At 38.6% G+C, this 17,196-nt stretch overlaps 1 protein-coding gene across 5 annotated transcripts in view; it reads left to right on the top strand.

Annotated features, from left to right (window-relative positions):
* Positions 1–17,196, top strand: part of FRMD5 (FERM domain containing 5) — a 298,361-nt gene that overhangs the window by 137,078 nt on the left and 144,087 nt on the right. The window lies entirely within an intron of this gene.

Here is a 17,196-nt window from a genome sequence, read left to right on the forward strand (position 1 = left end):
TGCAGCAAGTACACAGGGAAAGAACATTTAGTTAAGTGGCAGGGAAGAATGTTCAAGTTTGAAAGTTTATATTGTATACTAGACATTTATGTTCTAAGTACTGTGGAAGATAGAGAAATATGAAACAGTTCCTTCCTATTAAACTGAACTTACATTTTTTTTTAAGGTATATAAAATATTTGCATGTAGGGGCCTGTCTCAGTTTGCCTCTTAGGGCTCAGGCTCTTAATCCAAGTATCCTCAGATTCAGATTGAAGAGTAAATTAAAGTTAGTATATCAGGGATATTTTTTGTTTTTCTTTTTTATTCTTTCATGTAATTAAGTGGCTTCTGACCTTTTCTATTTTTAGATTGTCTTCATAGAATTGTCATCTGTGTTTTAGCTGCCCTCTTGTTCCATTATGGAATGAAATTTCTATTTTCCTAGGTCATCAAGGAGTAAACCATTTGGGGACTAAAAAAATAAGTATGCCATATAGTTGAGTATTTTGTGATTTATGCCCCAAATATTTTGACTTTTATTTTGAATGAAAATATTTCTAAGATGTGCCTTTTTAAACAAAGAATGTTTATCTTAGTTTGATCGTTTCTTGATTCAAGGTCATGTTTATGGGAACATCAGTCAGTGTTTTGTGCTGTGGATATGTATGGTGCAGGGCATGAAGCCAAATGATTCAGTTTGCCACTGTATAGCTCTGCACTGTCACAGCCCCTTCTCCCCTGGGTCCTTGGATTGCCTTGGTTGGCAGGCTTCTGGGTGTCCAACTAGCATGGATACTAAGGAGCATGTCCTTAGGCACTCTTCACTCTCACCCTCCCCTCCCCTGCATTCAGGGGCTCTTTTTGAGTTGGTAACTCTTTCTCAGCTTAGACTGTAGAGAGAATTTCTTTTCTCCCTCTTTTGTAAATGGCTTTCTTCTGTGCCAGCATCTGCTACTTGCATCCTTGCTGCCTGCCCTGTCATCATTTCCAATCTCTGCTTTTGCTTCCAGTCTCTGTTGCTGTCTTACAGCTCTCTCCATCTACCTTCTCATCTTCTCCTTTCTCTTCTCCTTTGTGCTCATAGACATGTGAACAAATTGGAGGAAGGCTTTTCCTACAAAGAGCCATCTGATCAGCCTGCAGCTCTTTAGCACTTTTGGCTGTTTTTGTAGCCAGATGTTCAGGGGGTGGCTCTGAACCTTAAATACTTTAAGAAAAAGGTGCTTCTGAATTTGAAGCAGGGATTTGTCAGAAGACTTGTCTCTATATAAATGAAGTTTTTTTCTACCTCTCATGAAGTGTGTGACCCACACTAAAAGTATCTTGTTTTAAATAAGAATAGAGTAACTTAGTTTTTGTATTATCTAGCATATTGGATTGATATTCTCAGATGGCTTAGGCCCAGAGAAAATTCTAGCTCTTCTATGAAGCCTTCCTAACCCTTCTCTAGTACCTTTGCAGACTCTATCAGAACACTTATTCACCTGGCCTTGCAATGTGCATGTTCTCTATCTTACTCGATTAAAGGCTCTTTGAAGTAGAGGAGGGGGTGGGAACCTATCTGTATCATTTTTGTATTCCCCACTTTACTATAGCTCTTAAGATAGTACCTTGTATATAATAACTTTCCCCAAAATGTTACATTGAATTGAACAATCTCTCCCAGGTCCCTTTTGTAGTTTGTATCTGATGCTAGTTGAGGGTCTCTCTCACCAAATGTGTCATCTTGCATTTGCTGACATTAAAACTCCTCTGCCAATTGCACAGGTTCCTAAGTTTTTCATGTATTCTGTCCCCAAAAAGCTGGCTTTGCTGCTGGGTGAAATTTCAGGTCAAGTAGAAACTAGGTAAAGTTACTGTACACTTCCCCTTTCATAACCATATAGAAGATATAATCTTTAGAATACTCTGTCCCTACAGAGATATGCCCACTTGTTCCTCACACATTTTTGTCTCTGAGCCAATTCACTCCCCACAGTAAAACAGCCCCATTATTTTTAAAAACTGCTTTGTTGGGATATGATTCATGTATCATACAATTCACCCCTTTAACGTACATAATTCAGTGGTTTTTAGTGTATTCACAAAATTGTACAGCCATCAGCGCAATCTAATTTTAGAATATTTTTATCACCTCAAAAGGCAACCTCATGCCCGTTAGCAGTCACTCCACATTTCCCCAATTCCCAGTCCTAGACAACCCCCTAATCTACTTTCTGTCCCTGTAGATTTGCCAGTACTGGACATTTCATATAAACGGAATCATACAATATGTGGTCTTTCGTGACTGGCTTCTTTCACTCAGTAGTGTTACTGGCCTTCGAGTGGAAGTTTTCCCAAGTGTTGGTGATCATCAGGAAAAGAATTTCAGGAACCACCATGGAAGCCAAGCAAGTGACAGCTTTTTATTGGAAGTGAAAGTACACTCTCGGGAGAGAGAGCGAGCAGGCTCGAAAAGAGCAGCTGCACTGGAGGGAAGTGGTTTTAGATCTTTTGCAGTTTTACTAATTGAGAGGAGGAACATTTAAGACCACAGGGTTGATTTTTACTAAGAATTTAGGTAGTAATTCCTAGAATTGGGTTCCTTCCCATTTTCATACTTTATATGGTTGTCTCAGAACTGTCATGGTGATTTCAAGATCAGAGAAATTTAAAAACCGCAATGTAAATGATACTGTAATTAGCCAAAATTCACGTAAGGTGACAGAGATAGCTGACAATCCAGTTGAAGCCGGTTCTTGTCTGTGGTTATCAGCCCCTCTAGTTAGCTTCTGCTTGAGGATTGTTTACTTTAACACCTGCACCCAATCTTCAAGCCCGTGCATCTGGTCTCAGCCCTATCTCCTACTCTAACAGTAGTACTGATTTTTAAAAATGCTCTTGTATTGATAACTTCTCAGAACAGATATGGTCTTGTAACTCTCGTTAAAGTCCGTGCATGGCCTGGTTTTATTGTATTTGTGATATTTGGTTAAGTTGCAAAATATACTGTTACACATCACATAACATTGGCTGCTGATGAAAATTGCCCTGTTTCAGAACCAAGATTCATCTACAGTTATATTTCATAAGACTGATCCAAACTATTGCTGTGGTCAGATGAATTGGGATATATAGGACTCTGTGGTTTTCACACTGACATCTAATGGGTTATTTGAGGCTTTGGGCTTTTTAATTCCTCCAGATCATAAGGCATTGGAGCTGGAAGGAACCCAACAGTCATTTAGCCTAGTCCCTCTTCCTCTAACTCCTATCCCATTTTGTAGATCTCACATTGTTAGTTTTTCAAGGTCAAATAGCTAATTAATAGCTGAGCCAATTGTATAGCAAGATTATAACTGATATGTTGCAATTCCTAATCCAGTGTTCTTTTATTTCTTTATTTCCTTTATCTCTTTGTTGTTGTAGTAGCCTGGGTTCTCTAAAAACAAGAGCCTGAGGAAGAGATTAAGTGAACTTTATTTGGAGGTATAATCCCAGAACAGTGAGAATGAGGGAAAAGAGATGAGAAGCAAGAAGCTGTAAGAAACAGAGGAAGGTGACTGTATTACCATGGGGGCACCTATGGCGTATGAGCCTCAGGGAGATAAAGCTGGTTTCAGCAAGTGCATATGCTTGACCATGTGTGATATGTCTAGAAAGGATAGATAGAACAGTTCGTGGGAGCAAAGAGGGAGAAGGAATTTATTGCCCAGCTCCTTCCTGCGTACTGTCTCCCGTTATCAAAGGTCAATCAGTGGAGAGTTAATTCACGATTCTGGGTTGTGTCATCCTTCTCCACCACTGGAAAAACCAGATTCCATGCCCTGGTGAAGGATTTTATCCAAGTGTGGAAGTGGTGAGAGAATCCAGAAACTTGGGTATATGGCCAATTTATAGTTAATAGGAAGGATCTCCACCCCCCTCCCCCCCCCCCCCACACACACAATGCCCCTGGTTGGCCTCAGGAACGATGAGACAATGGTGTGGAGGGGAACTGAGGACGTGCATAAGATCTCTCTGATACACTTGCCAAGATAGTGTCCTTCCTAGAGTAGGTTTCTGAAGTCATCATTTGTGAGCATGTTATCACCTTCAGCTAGCGTATTTGAAGGATTTAGTTAGATTTGCAGTCACGTTCTTTTTTCTAACAAGATATTTTTTCACAATTGCTAGTTGAGACTCTTTAGAGTATTGAATATTGAGAAACCTGTAACTAAAACTGTCATTAGGAAACTTGTTCTCTTCACCATCTATCGTCTCTGAGAAAAAAAAAAAAAGAAGAAAACACCTGGAAAGGCTTTTCAGAATTATAATTGCTCAGTACCTGAATTTCTGTGTAGGTTGCCCCACAGAGAGAGATTTCCTCAGTCAATTCAATTCTTCTTTCAAGGTGATGAACTAGCTAGCTTATATTGAGATTTCTCCTACTTGTAATTCGAGTTTACTTTCAGTATATTTATTCTACCCTCTTTTATTTATGAATTCAGAATTATTCTTTCCTGGGTTGATTATATGGTAATTTTCCTCCTGGAGGTCTTTAACTTTTTGTGAATCCCCCCACTGCCTTGAATTATAAATGCTTCTTGACTGTCTAAATTTGGGCTGGAGTGTTTGATCTGGGCCAAGTTGTCCAAAACAATTTGGACAGTGGACAAAGAGGTAATTGAGGCTTTAAGTTATTCAGTGGATAATTGCTAATGAAAATTTTAAAGTTACTTGTTTGAAATGGTTTGAAGATAAGAGAGGATTGTATGGTGATTAATTAATAAGGGAGGAGGTTATTTCAGTTTGGGGACAAATGGTAAGAAATACCAGGATAAAAAGAGGCAAAATTGTGGTTAAAAAAAAAAAAAAACTGGTAGAGAAAATGAAGATCACACAAAGACGAGGAAATTTCTAACAATCTCCTAATTTTCTTTGTAGAATTATAGAATGTCAGAGCTAGAGGAAGCATTAGAAATAATTTACGGGCCAGGCGCGGTGGCTCACGCCTATAATCCTAGCACTCTGGGAGGCCGAGGCGGGTGGATCGCTCGAGGTCAGGAGTTCGAGACCAGCCTGAGCAAAAGCGAGACCCCGTCTCTACTAAAAATAGAAAGAAATTATATGGACAACTAAAAATCTATATAGAAAAAATTAGCCAGGCATAGTGGCGTATGCCTGTCGTCCCAGCTACTCAGGAGGCTGAGGCAGTAGGATCGCTTAAGCCGAGTAGTCTGAGGTTGCTGTGAGCTAAGCTGACGCCATGGCACTCACTCTAGCCTGGGCAACAAAGTGAGACTCTGTCTCAATTAAAAAAAAAAGAAATAATTTAGTTTAATTAGGCTGGGTGCAGAGGCTCAGAGCTGTAATCCTAGCACTTTGGAAGGCCAAGGCAGGAAGATTGCTTAAGGCCAGGAGTTCAAGACCAGCCTGAGCAACAGAGGAAGACCCTGTCTCTACAAAAAATTAAAAAAATTACCCAGGCATGATGGCACGTACTTTGTAGTTCCAGCTACTTGGGATGCTAAGGCAGAAAGATTGCTTGAGCCCAGGAGTTGGAGTTTGCAGTGAGTTATGATGATGCCACTACAGTATAGCCTGGGCAACAGACCAAGACCCTGTCTGGAAAAAAAATGTCAATATTGGTTAGTAATTGTGATAAATGCTATAATAATGTAAGATGTTAATAATAGAGAAAGAAACGGGATGGGGGTTATATGGGACCTGTGCACTATTTACAACTTATACATCTTTAAAACCATTCTAAAGTAAAAAAAATTAAATGCTTTTTTTTTTTAAGTGGCTAAACATATAAACTAATTAAGAGATGAAGGATTGAAAGAGTTAAACAGGACTCTGAAATTTCAGGGTTAATGAGAAATAGCCAATTTAGGGTTTAATTGTTTGTTTTGTCTGTTCTCTATTTGGGGTAGATTTAGGAAAATATTTTCTAAATTCAAGGGGGGAAAAAAAAGAAAAATATTCATTAGTCATCAGATACCCCTGAAATATAACTTCTTCATTTTTATGTTTCTAGTTTTGAGTTTCTTTTACCTGAGTTGAAATATTCCAAAAATGTAACCACACCCTTTTTTGGACACTGCTAAAGATAAGAAGAAACCATTTATATGGAAACTAGAATAGCTGGTATTCCAGACTAAAGTATTATAATAAGCTTCTGCATTAACAATTCATAGATGTAATTTTTGTGAAAGACATGGTTTATATTAATCTTCTGGTGTTCCTAATTTTGATTTTTTAAAAAACTTTATTCACTGAACTAAAATTTATTGTTGTTCATGTACAGAGTGATATAGGGACCAGGAAAGTGGCTTGTTCACAGATCCTGACCACAAGGAGATTATAGTTTAGTGCTAGGGATAAGACATATTTATAAACAACTAAACCATAAAGTAGAGGGTTATAACTTTCTAGTAGAGGAGTTGATAAAGTACTATCCAAAACGAGTAGTGGAAGAAAATTCTCCCAATTAGGGGACTCTGGGAAGGTTTCATGGAGGAAGTAGTAGGTTGACCTGGTCTTAAATGATTTCAGACTCCTCTAAGTCAGGATTTATGTATTATTGATTTATAGACCTCTAGCACATAGGTCTTAAATAACATTTGTTGAATGATTGAAGGATTTGTAAACGAAAATGGAAAGGAAAGATATTCTAGTCCTACCTATCGCCTCTGACAATGCTGTATAAAACTAACATCTGCTCTGTAAATTACTAAATTTGATTATATCACTTTCCATTTTTACATCTCAACAAATATATTATTTGTAAATATGTTATTTACAACAGCTTTTACAGTGACTTTCCAATGGCTGGAGTATGGAATGGAGGAGCAAAGCCAGCCCTTTATTTACTATGGTTACTCTATTTTTTTAGGAGCCCGCTGTCCAGCAAAAGGTTTATTCAGGTTACTGGTACTCTTGTATGCCTTTCTTCTTTAGGCTGTTGAAGGCTTGTGGGAATCTCTGCCAAATGTGGTACAGATTTCAGAAGTAAAACTCAGTCAAATGAGTGGGCTACTTCTTCGCAAGTCTGGTCAGGTGTCTGGTTCAGGAGGTTAAACTATGTTTAAAATAAAGATTGTGTATCATCTGTGGATTTCAGTTGTATGGGTTCTCTCCCTCATTTCTATCGATAATTAAGAGGTGGCTGATAGCACATCGCAGCATTTTGGAGGGGGGGGTGGCGGGGACTTTCCCTGTCACTTGCACTGTTGCAATTTGTTTTCGAAACAACCCAACTTTTTCATCTACAGGCAGTAACCATAATGCATGCTACCTTTCCCACAAGAACTAAGTGCCTTAGCAGTGGATTTCTAGGAATACAATTATATTTAAAACTAGTATAGATACAAGATCAAAATCCCAAGTGACAAAAGAAAAATAGATAAATTGGACTTCAACAAAATGAAAAATTTTTGTGCTTCAAATGGTATCAACAAGAAAGTGAGGCTGGGCATGGTGGCTCACGCCTATAATCCTAGCACTTTGGGAGGCCAAGGCAGAGGATTGCTTGAGGCCAAGAGTTCGAGACCAGACTAGGCAATAGTGAGACCCTGTCTCTACAAAAAAATAAAAAATTAACTGGGCTTGGTGGCATGAACTTGTGGTCCTAGCTACTCAAGAGGCTGAGGCAAGAGGATTGCTTGAGCCAAGGAGTTTGAAGTTGCAGTGAGCTATGGTGACGCCACTGTACTCTAGCCCAGGCAACAAAAAATGGGCAAGGGATTTGAATAGTCATTTTTCCCAGTAGTATATATAAATGGCTAATAAGCACATGAAAGATGCTAAACATCATTAGTCATAAGGGAAATTCAAATCAAATCAAAATTGCATCTCACTCCCACTAGCTTGGCTATAATCAAACAGATTGACAGTACAAGGCTTGTGAGCATGTGGAGAAACTGTATTACTGATGGTAGGAATATAAAATGGTACAACCACTTTGGAAAACAGTTTGACAGTTTCTCAAAAAGTTAAACAGAGTTACCATGTGATCCAGCAATACCACTCCTAGGTAGATAACCAAGAGAAATGAAAATATATGTCCACACAAAAGCCTGTTCACGAATGTTCATAGCAGCATTAATTATAATATTAATAGCTTAAAGGTGGAAGAAACCCAAATGTCTATCAACTGAGAAATGGATAAATAAATTGTGATATATCCATATAATAAAATATTATTTGGTAATAAAAAGAAAGTATTGGTACATACTACAACGTGGATGAACCTTGAAAATGTTATAGTAAGAGAAAGACCCAAAGGGCCATATATTGTATAATTTCATTCATATGAAACCTCCAGAATAGGCAAATCCATAGAGACAAAAAATAGATTAGTGGTTGCCAGGGGCTGGTGGAAGTTGGGAGGAATAGGAATTAGCTGCTAATGGATACAGGGTTTCTTTTAGGAGAGACAAACATGTTCTAAAATTAGATTATTGTGATAGTTGCACAATCCTGTGAATAGACCACTGACTCGTGCACTTTAAACAGTGAATTTTATATGTGAAGTACCTCCCAATAAAGCCATTTTTAAAACGAATTTTCATAGAGGCTTGGATGATAAAGTCTATTGATCTTCATGGTACAGAAAGGGTCACCTCACCAATATATAATGTTTAAAAGTTTCTGTGGGATTAGGGACATTAAGCCAAAGGACAAATCAGACAGAAGGCCAAAGGTTACCCATGTCTGGCCTAGTAATTGCTCACAGGAAGCTTAACCAGTTTTTTCTTTTTTTAATTTTTGTTTGTTAATTTATTTTTAGAAACAGGGTCTCGCTCTGTCACCCAGGCTGGAGTGCAGTGATGTGACCATAGTTTACTGCTACCTTGAACTCCTGGGCTCAAGTGATTCCCTCCCACCTCCACCTCCTGAACAGCTAGGACTACCGGCATGCACCACCATGCCCAACTAATTTTTAAAATTTTTTTATAGAGACAAGGTCTCGCTATGTTGCCCAAGCTGGTGTTGAACTCTTGGCCTCAAGCGATTCTCCCACCTTGGCCTCCTAAAGTACTGGGATTACAGGCATGAGCCACTGCTCTCAGCCTTAAACAGTTTTTTCATTTATTAACAGTTGTATTGTTTCCAAAGAGGATGTCCTTACAGTAAAGATAGTACTGGCATGCTAGATACCTATAGCAAAATATGAATAAATATCTTCTAAGAGTGGTTCCAGATGGTATCCAGTGTAGAAAAATTATAGGATAATTTTTTCTCAGCCTACGTGGGTGCTCTAGTTCTTGATATATTAGAATTAAGGGAAATTGAACTTGGCTAACCTTAATACAACTTCCAAATGTATTACATTTATGTATTGTATTGTTTCCAAGAATTTGCAAACACTAAAAGGTAAAAATGTTGGAACCCATTTAGAAAACTTGTAGTGGCCATTGCTATTCTTGGAAAAGTAATTACACCAACATTGTATTTCAGTTCCAGAGCCAAAAGAATGTATGTCAGAGTAAGCTAGAAAACACCAGGAAAGCTGCTATGAGGGAAAATTGGAAATTTAAATTCATATTAGCCTCTTGAGCTAGATTTTTTGTCCGTAACCCATTGAACTTTTCTGTTTGCCTTGAACGGGCTTTGATAATTAGATGTTGAGTAAACCTGAAATACATAAATGAAAATGTGTACTGTCACTGTATACAGATGTCCTTGGAGCAATAAAGCCCTGATGCATTTTCTATCATTTGTCTCAAAATTAGTTTTGCAGGATGTGTGACTTGTCTACTAACTTTCTTAACATGATGTATTAACACATTTGTAGCTATTCATTAATTCTCCCTTTTCTTTTGACTTCTCTCCTACTTGTTCTCTGTTAGAGCTAAATTAAAAATCCAAATATTTTTCTTTGGGGAACATTTTAAGAAAGAAAGAACAAGACATCTCGAGATCCTCCCTTCTTCAACAAAAGGAGAAGCTCATCCACTCATTCCGGAATTATTTTTGAGTGCGTACTCTGTGCAAGGTGTTGGGTGTTTCTAAAATAATCAAGGAGATGACTACAAAGCTGAGCTTTAAGTATAGCTTAATGTAATATTTCAGTGCTATGAATGATGATAGCAGCAAAAAGACTGTACTGTTTTTGGTCAGAGAAAATAGAATAATTCCATTGAACTCTCTGTGACAGAAGGGCAGATGACAACAGACCTTGTTCAAGTCCTGAATATGAGTTGAAGGAATACCCATATTTCCCATTAGTCATGTTGTGCTTTGACCTAATATTAAAGCCAGCTGTTCTGATTTTCAGGATATAGCAGCATTGTATTCACATATCGAAGAGAATAGGTGACATACTACATTTTTCCTTTCTACTCTTCTCTACCCTTTCCTTACTCTCTGAGTGCTGTTTCTGACCATTCCTATCTCCATTTCGTTTCTCCTCCCACATTACTGTATTGTCTGTTGAAGAAGAGTTTTTATTACTGGTTTTATTGTCAGTGATATTTCTTAACAAATCATCTGGTCTTCCATGTTGAACTTAAAGGCTATATATATACATACCTATACAAATATGTACATAGACACAGTAAACTTTTTATTCTACTTTCCCTTCTTTTTGTAATTTTTAATTGATTTAACTATGGTAGATACGGGTTGATCAGCCTTTTGGTATGAACCATTTAAGCATAGTCAGGAATACAAAATACACCAGGGGGTGAAGTGAATGTCATAACTTATTAGCCATTTCTCTTTTGTTAGAAAAGACAGCATGACAGGAAAATGAGTCCTTGCCATAAATGCCATGTTTAAAAATCTAAAGTTAAATTGGAAAATATCCAGGACAAATGATGGAATTTGCTAATTATTCAGTCATGCCACTTATAATCACCTTGGAAGAGAACAATGCCTTCCTAGACACATCTGACTGTCTAATCAAAGACAGACTGAACTCTTACCTAATAGAATTTTGAAAATTATTGAGTAAGACTACACTTTAACGTGACGTAGACGTTTAGCTATTTTTTCTCTCTAACCCGTGGGTGTAGGCTTGGGAGAAGAGTCAGATTAATTCTAAACAAAATGAGGGAATTTTCTTTTTCTCTCCACAGCTGAATTGTAGTGTGAGCTCAATTATGTGTCACGGTGATATTTAGGGGACAATCAGAGGAAGTGTAGTTACAAAAGCAGTCTGAGACAGAATGTTCAGAGAGGTAAGAGATGAACATACAGTGTGTGGTGGTATTGGGAAAGCAAAGGGAGTGAGAGTTTTTTTTTAAAAAAAAAAGCTGTAGTTTTTGATACTGAATGCTGTATAACACTCAGGCAAAATGACGATTGGGGCTGGTGGTTCATGCCTGTAATCCCAGCACGTTGAGAAGCTGAGGTGGGAAGATTACTTGAGGCCAAGAGTTTTGAGACCAGCTGGGGCAACATAGTGAAACCCTATCTTTAAAAAAAAAAAAAAAAAAAATTAGCTGGTTGTGGTAGTGTGTACCTATAGTCCCAGCTACTTGGGAGGCTGAGGTGGGAAGATTGCTTGAGCCCAGGAGTTCAAGGTTGCAGTGAGATATGATGACGCCACTGCACTCTAGCCCAGGCAATAGAGCAAGACCCTGTCTGCAAAAAAATAAAAATAATTTTTAATAAAAGACTAAAAAGTGCCTCTTGGATTTAACAAGAATGTTATTAGTGACCTTTGCCAGAACCTTTTAGTGACATAGTGGGGCAGGGGCCTAATGGAAATGGAAAAGTAAACAGAAGAGTCAGGAAGATGACAAGGATGCTCACCTGTACTCCTTCTCTCTAGCACTGTACTGAAAGCCCATGCCTAAGATAACACACACACACACACACACACACACACACAAAAGTATAAGACTTAGAAAGAAACAAAAATGTCATTACTTATGGATGATATGATCTGTGATTTTTCTATTAGAAAAATCCAAGAGAATCTGCAAACGAGTAGGTACAGGTTTGATTTTTGTTTTAAGTGCTTGACACATAAGATCTTATTTAATCCTCTTAATTAACTATGATTAAGTATGATTATCAGCCCCATTTTACTGATGAGGAAATTGTGGTACAGAGAGGTTAAGTAACTAGTGCAGTTGCACGACCATGTGGGTAGCAGTACAAGAATTTGAGCCCAGGCAGTCTGGCCGCAAGAGCCATGCTCTTAACCCCTGTTCTACACTATCTTCAAAGACAGGGACAGGGATAGTAAGTAGAAGGGACCCAGGATATGAGGAGGATTTTGTTTGCTTTTCAATTTGAAGATAGGGGAATATTGAGCAGTGTATGAGTGATGGGGAAGAGAGGGACTAAATGATGGAATTTAGTCCTGGAGGAGACAGAAAGAAGTAAGTTTAGAAGAACTTGAGGGACTTCAGCCTTGGTCAGGAGGAATGACCCCTCATCCTCTGACGTTAACTCACAGGTTGTTATGTCTGAAACAAACAACGGAGTCTGAAGTAGGCATTTCTGGTGTTGTTTTAATCCTGTTGGCGAGTGCCCCCTGAGTACATGTTATAGGCAATGCTGCATTAGGAGTTGTTCCTTTAATTTTTGTGACATGTGACGCAGTTTCTCTGGCCAGAGGCTTCTGTTAGGTCAGCATACATTTCTCACTTAGTCCATCCATGCAGTGCCTTTCGAGAGAGTTCACTGTGGGGAACATCTGTCAAGAGCACATGTGTAACATTTTTGAATCATTCTATTAATATTTAGTTGGCTTTAGGACAGAATAAAAGCCTCTCAGCTGATAAATAAAAAGGACCTGGCTCACATCACCTTCTTGAGGTGCCTCAAAATAGCACAGGGCTGCTCAGGTTTTAGGATATATAAACAGAAAATATAAAACATTATAGATTTTTAAAAATAAGATCAACACTGTTCAGTTGTCAGTTGGTCCAAAGAAAAATACAGTCAGGTACCAACCTCTAACAAGAGAAACATCCACATAATTGCACATCACTGACAGATCTAAAAATGTCTCCAAATTTTATTACTTCTGTAGTACCCTAACACTACTAGTAGGGTATCATAATCAACACACATTTTTTTGGACAAGAAAATCAAATATTCTTTGAGAAATAAAACACATTTTGGTGCCTTCAAACAAATGCCAGAAGAATTTGGCAAAAGACAATCTAGCAAATGCCAAAGTAGCAGTCGGCCAGGATACTGTGCGCTTGGCTCACAGCCAGTCAGGCACAGGCAAAGTCTGAACAGTTGCTATTTCACACCAACAGAGTAACACTTTGGAGAATGCTACAGATGTGTAAGTGTTCAACATTTGAGCTCAGACCAGGCCTAAGTGGTATAAAACCTGTTCCAAGGTTGATTTAGTCGCTTAAGGGTCTATGTGGCCTTTTGTTAGCATGGCATGGCAAGACAACAAAAATTTCAAAGTGACAGGTTATATAGACTGTCTTCTGGGTATGGGTACCATATCTTGTAACTTAGCCAGCCCTAGAAGAGTCAACTGTGACAGCATGGTTGCAGGCTCTTTGGGGCTTGAAGTCTGGAACCTGCTGCATGTGCTCCATCAGAAATTCTAGATATAGAACAAGGTTTTAATAAAATATAGAAATGGAAAAGAGCAGGATTCTAATAAGAATTAACAGTATTCTGATAGTCCAATGGAAATTCTAGGAACAAACAACATTCAGCATTACAGGAAGTCAGCTTTAGAGACTGAGGTGACAAAAAGAGGGGGATAGATATATAAGGGGACAGGTGGAGAGAGAGTTTTCTAACCTGGGTAGAGGGGAAATAGTTACCAGCACCTGATTGCTAGGCCAGGGCTAGACTGAGCCTGATGTAGAACTCATCGGTATTTGACAAGGATTCCTTAAATCCTCTCTTCTCCCTCAGCTCCCAAGTTTCAGACTATTCCAAAGCTTGGAGAAAGAGCTAAATCTGAAATTATTAATAGCTAAAGTTGCTGAGGATTGAACATGGAGACGGGGGCAGGGAACTAGGCAAGCCCTGTGTCTTCCTGCTCCAAACAATGCTAAGTAAGGGGGATTTATTTTCCCAAGATAGATGGCCACATAGCCCATTAATTCCCAAAGGAGTATGAAAGGAAACATTGCTTTTTCTCTATAATCCCTTACTGTGAAATTAACTGATGCAGAAACAGGCACTAATGCAGGTGGCAAATGACAGGAATGTAACTCAGTTTTCCCAGCCTTTAGAAGTCTATGAACCAAGTGTGGGCCAAGTTTCTTCAAGGGAAACGCAGTCATTATTTGGTCAGGGTAACAAACCATATAAATAGGTAGTCAGATAATTCCAGATAGAAGAAGGCCTGAAAAAATAAATTGTCTTGCTGAAAAAGGAGGGTTGAATGAACAGTAGTCATCCCTGCATGATCGGTGACCTTTTGAGATCCTATTATGGTAAATTATATCACTGTACTTTTCAACTAGGCAAGATTCAATTAGACACCTGCCTGAAGAGCATATTTTTCACTGACTTTTGATTATCAAAATCGAGATCTTTTTTATGCCCAGACTATTGCCCAGGAAACAAGAGTAACGATCTCAACTCTGCAGCCTGGCTAAATTGGAGAACCTGTGTGACCAGGCAAATTCCTGGAATCTTTCTGATAAGCAGTATCAGACACGGTATGTCTGTGGCCTATTGTGTTTTCCTGTGTGTTATAAGTACTTCATGGGAAAATTTATACTCTACATCAAATGGTAAGAATGAATCAGAATCTCCTCTTATTGAAGACCTCATGGATATCAGACATTGTGCTAAGCCCCAAACATATGTGATCTTATTTAATTCTTATGAATCTTTAGGGACAAGCTATTTTCACTCATTTTGTAGCTTAGAGAGTTCAAGTGGCTTACCCGGTGTCACCTAGTTAGTAAGGGTCAGAGCCAGAATTTGAACTCAAGGAGTTTGACTACAATGCTTGTGATTTTAATCATTATATTCTACTGCCTTTTCCCTTTCTGGTTTTTTGTTTTTTTTTTTTTTTTTTTGAGACAGAGTCTCACTCTCTTACCCCGGCTAGAGTGCCGTGGCGTCAGCCTAGCTCACAGCAACCTCCAACTCCTGGGCTCAAGCAATCCTCCTGTCTCAGCCTCCCGAGTAGCTGGGACTACAGGCATGCACCACCATGCCCAGCTATTTTTTTCCATATATATATTTTTTAGCTGTCCATATATTTTTTTTCTATTTTTAGTAGAGACGGGGTCTCGCTCTTGCTCAGGCTGGTCTCAAACTCCTGAGTTCAAACAATCCGCCCGCCTCGGCCTCCCAGAGTGCTAGGATTACAGGTGTGAGCCACAGCACCCGGTCTCCCTTTCTGTTTTTGAAATTAACTCAGAACTAAAACTTTTTTGAAATATTAGAGTTGTTTACTGGTATAGTTCTCTGGAAAAATCTTACAAAGCAAGTGTAAATTATGGGATAAATGAAAGCCTTGATTGAATGTATACAATGGAAATTACACATGAAAATATTAAGCATAGAGCTCACTCATGTCATATCAAGGAGGAGGTTTATATAAAAACTGTCATTTGTGATATTTATTGAGACTCCTCTTAAAAGAGAATTTGTCTTTTATCATCAGTTTGAAAAGCTTTAATTATCTATTTTCTGGCCTGCTTGCATTTTAAAATAGCTTCCAAGAGACCTGGTCAGTAAAGATTTACTTCTGGCCATATAATCTGTAGAGTTGGAATAGAGTAATCATTTGAGGAAAAACAAAAGAAGATGTCCAGGTAATCTTAAAGTTAAGGCAGGTGAAGGTATAAGGTGATTGGAGAATACCATGGAAGTAGCTAGCAAATACTTGAGTACACGAAATAGGATAAAAAGAGCATTAACATTGGTATGGATTAAATATTTGTGTCCTCCCTCAAAATCCATATGTTGAAACCTAATCCCCAATGTGATGGTATTAGAAGATGGGGATTTTGGGAGGTGATTAGATCATGAGAATGGAGCACTCCATTATTGGGATTAATGACCTTATAAAAAGCCAGAGACCAGAGTTCTCCCCTTCCATTATGGGAGGACACAGCAAGAGATCCCATCTATGAAAAAAGAAGAGGGCCCTCACCATGAATCTGCTGGCACCTTGATCTTAGATTCCCAGCCTCCAGAACTGTGAGAAATAAATTTCTGTTGTTTATAAGCCACCCAGTTTATGGTATTTTGTTATAGCAGCCCAAATAGACCAAGACAAACATGATTAATTTTGTTTTTATATTTTCATAGAGAAATGATAGAATAATTATAATATGCAGGATTTTTTGTTTTTGTTTTTTTCCTGTAGAAGAGGGGCCCTGAGAAGAACTTTATATCCTTGCACTTTTCAGGGAATTTGGAGACAAGTTTCATCTATACCACCTAGTATAATTGCTTTTGTCAGCCAAGGCAGGTGTGTAGCATTCATCCACCCAGGCAGGAGCCCAGAGTACTCCTTACCAGGTAGGGTTGGGGAGCACGTGTGTGTCTAATCACTCTGCTAAAACTTCTAACTAGGAGACTCAGTCCGAATAACCACCCTCCTGCATTGCTTCAGGGCTGCTTCATTCATTCATTCATTCATTCATTTTTTTCTCATTTGGAAAACTTGCTTTGGTGACCTCTTGCTCTTTTAATAGAGAATAGATTTTTTCTCCTTATTTAGTTTCAGGCCATTATTCTCTTTCCCACCTGTCTCAAACTTTGCACTCCTTTCTTGGGTACCTCTCATCCAGCACTTCCCTCTACCTCCCTTCCATGTAACCTCAAGTGTCAGAGTGACAGAAGACTGCAGAACTCCCTTGGATTCTCCGAGGAGTTGGAGTCAAACCAAAGCAAACCATCTTCCTCCCCCTTTACCTTCTCTTTTTGGGGATTGGAGTGGGATCTGTGGTATCTCTCTGAGCTTTGCTAAGAGGTGAAATTGCCTTTGATTATAGAGTTTAACTAGGAAGACTTAGAAAGTGAAACATGCTTGCTTTTTCCTAGCATAGAGTTTTGTTTACACAAAGTTTGAGAATGACGCTTGCAGGGAGCTAGAAATATCACTGAGCCAATCCGTGTTTGCCTCATTCATCCAGGGCTTTGGAGTCATTAACACATTAAACATCCCCACAAAGTAGTGCTGAATTATAAATCTTGTCAGTAACACTAGGTGTTTTCAGTTGTATCTTACACTGCTGCTCAAGGAGAAGTAAATATAAAAATAAACAAACAGTAGAGGGCAGAATCAGGATTTGGTTTTGTGGTTCTGTTCTTCATACCCCGACTCTGGGTATGGGA

The sequence above is a fragment of the Eulemur rufifrons genome, chromosome 2 (genome assembly GCF_041146395.1).
Source record: "Eulemur rufifrons isolate Redbay chromosome 2, OSU_ERuf_1, whole genome shotgun sequence".
NCBI classification, from domain to species: Eukaryota; Metazoa; Chordata; class Mammalia; order Primates; family Lemuridae; genus Eulemur; species Eulemur rufifrons.